Source organism: Heteronotia binoei, chromosome 8 (genome assembly GCF_032191835.1).
Source record: "Heteronotia binoei isolate CCM8104 ecotype False Entrance Well chromosome 8, APGP_CSIRO_Hbin_v1, whole genome shotgun sequence".
In the NCBI taxonomy this organism is placed as follows: domain Eukaryota; kingdom Metazoa; phylum Chordata; class Lepidosauria; order Squamata; family Gekkonidae; genus Heteronotia; species Heteronotia binoei.
In genome coordinates, this window is record NC_083230.1 from 123,087,161 (window position 1) to 123,090,400 (window position 3,240).

Genomic DNA, 3,240 nt, shown 5'->3' on the forward strand with positions numbered 1-3,240 from the left:
TATAGCCTGCCCATCCCTGCATAGAGGCCTCAGCTACATTTAAGAAGAGCTGGATTCGAGTCCAGGAGTACCACAGAGCAGGGCTTTTTTGTTGTTGCAGGAACTCCTTTTGCATATTAGGCCACACCCCTCTGATGTAGCCAATCCTCCGAGAGCTTACAGGGCTCCTAGTGCAGGGCCTCCTATAAGCTCCAGGAGGGTTGGCTACATTGAAGGGGTGTGGCCTAATATGCAAAGGAGTTCCTGCTACAAAAATAGCTCTGAGGCTAACCTGATCTCATCAGATGCTGGAAGCTAAGCATCGTCTGCCCTGGTTACTACTTGGCTGGATGCAGGGTTTTGTAGCAGGAACTCCTTTGCATATTAGGCCACACCCCTCTGGTGTAGCCAACCCTCCTGGAGCTTACAGGGCTCTTAGTATAGGGCCTACTATAAGTTCCAGGAGGATTGGCTACATCGGGGGCGGGGGTGGCCTAATAGGCAAACGAGTTCCTGATACAAAAAAAGCCCTGCCGAAGATACAAACAAGATGTTTGGGGTATAAGCTTTGGGGAGTCAAAGCTGCCTTTACCAGATCTAGCGTCTGCTGCTCTAGGGCCTCTTCCCCTGGCAGCGATCCGCTGGCTGGCCGGGGACTTACAGACAGAAAATCTAGGCCTGTGTCTCTGGCAATGCGATAGGGTTGCCAATCCCCAGGCAGGGGCAGGAGCAGGGGATCCCTTGGTTTGGAGGCCTTTCGCCCCGCTTCAGGGTCATCAGAAAGCGGGTGGGGGGAAGGGAATGTCTGCTGGGCCCTCATTCCGTTATTCCCTACGCAGACTGATTCCTATAGGGTAGAATGGAGAATGAATCCGTGGTTATCTGGGGCTCTGGGGAGGGTGGAGTGGGGCTGTTTTTTGAGGGAGAGGCGTAGCATCCAGGGCCACTCCCCAAAACATCCTCCGAGTTTCAAAAAGATCGGACTAGGAGGTCCAATTCTATGAGCCCCCAACGAAGGTGCCCCTATCCTCCATTATTTCCAGTGGAGGGAAGGCATCGAAAAGGCGTGTGGTCCCTTTCAGTGCAATGACCAGAACTCCCTTTGGAGTTCAGTTACGCTTGTCACAACCTCGCTCCTGGCTCCAGCCCCCCAAAGTCCCCAGATATTTCTTGAATGGGACCTGGCAACCCCGCAATGCAATGATCTCACGTCCAGAACCCATAACTTGTACCATAGAAATTTTGCCCAAATACCAGAGTCTCCCTGCTTGCTGGCGACGTGATGTCATTTCCTGTGTGTGCACCGGAAGTGATGTCATTGCATCGCTGGCGATGCAGGCCTCGGCCTAGTCACTCTTGGCTATACAAGAACCGGATCGGACACGTGGCAAGCCGTGTTTGTAACTGTCCGTTCAAACACGAAGGCCATCCGCCAATCAAATTACGAGACTCCGTTTGCACAGTCGCTTTCTCGGAAGGAACATCTTGTTTCCCTGCAGGCAGAGACGGGCTGAGAGAGCAGGCCCTGTATTTTATCAGGCCTGCAGTCCACATCAGCTATTATCTCGGCTACCGGGTTTCTTATCTCACCTGGATGAGCTGTTATCTCCAGCCAACCTGCTTGCGGAACCAAGTTATCTTCAGGTGACCGAATGTAGTTTCCCCGCCATTATAGATAAGCAACTGTGAAATGAGGAGAATTGGTGGGGCATCGGGAAAATGGTAATCCAGTAGGGCGCCAAGGCGTCATGTGCGGTTTAACTATGTGAGTTTTCCTTGGGAAATATTGCCAGCCCTCAAAAAGCATCTAGGAAGCAGTAAAACAGAAGGTGGACGTTTTGGTCCATCTAAAACAGGGGTGGCCAAACTAAGGATCTTTCACACAGATTGTGGGGCTCCCGAAGCCCCACCCCAGAAGGCATTTCTGTCTTTATATCACTTCTCCAAGCCAAGCCAGCCGGCGGCTTGGAAAATGTGTTTAAAGTTGCTTTCTTTCTACTTCTCCCCCCCTTCCTCCCCTCCATCTATTTGCCTGCCTGCCTGACTTCTGGCTCTCGAACATCTGATGTTCACGTCTTGCACCTCTTGAACATCTGACTTTTTTTTTCCTGCGTGGTTCTTACGTTAAGCAAGTTTGGCCACCCCTGATGTAAAATAAGCAGGAAACACCTGCGTGTAGGGTCACCTGGCCTTCAGGAGGTGGCTGGAAATCTCCTGGGGTTAAAACTGATCTCCAGACAACAGAAATCAGTTCGGCTGGAGAAAATGGCCATTCTGGAAGGTGCACTCTATGGCATTATGCCCCACTGAAAACTGATGGGGCAGTAGGGGCTTCAAGAACCACACAATATATGGGGAAAAGGGGGTTGCCAAGTCCCCTGCAGCCTATGGCGGGGGGCTTTTTTCTCATGCCCGTTGCACGCGCAGCATGATGACATCACCCAGAAGTGACGTCAACATGCCAGCGCTGCCGCTCTAGGCATTTCCGGGAAAACTATGGTTTTCCCGGACACTCTAGCAATTTGAGAGGGGAAAACTCTATGGTACCTATTGTACCATAGAGTTTTCCCTTCCAAATTGCTACAGCATCTGGGAAAACCATAGAGTTTTCTCGAAAACGCCTGGAGCCTCTGGCGTGCGGCATTGCCGGCATGATGCCATCACATTCGGGTGACATCACCGCACCGGCAACATCAGGGGAGGTTCCCCCCACTGGCCCAATGTGCACCGGTGGGTTGGGAACCTCCAGGGCGGGAGAATCCCCGCCTGGCCCGGGGACTTGCCAGCCTTATGGAAAAGCCGCATATACCTCCAAAGCAGTTTGACCACCCCTGCTATAGATCCAGCCCTGGGTCGGGCCAATAGCCCGTCTTTTTCAGTTCTTCAGTATCACTGACATTCATTATTGCCATTGAACATGTGAATCTATGAAGCTGCCTTCATAGAATGATAGAGTTGGAAGGGACCTCTAGGGTCATCTAGTCCAACCCCCTGCACAATGCAGGAAACTCACAAACCCCTCCCCCTAAATTCTCAGGATCTTCATCGCTGTCAGATGGCCATCTAGCCTCTGTTGAAAAACCTCCAAGGAAGGAGAGCCCACCACCTCCTGAGGAACCCCCTGCACAATGCAGGAAACTCACAAACACCTCCCCCTAAATCCACAGGATCCTCATTGCTGTCAGATGGCCATCTAGCCTCTGTTGAAAAACCTCCAAGGAAGGAGAGCCCACCACCTCCCAAGGAGGAAGCCTGTTCCAC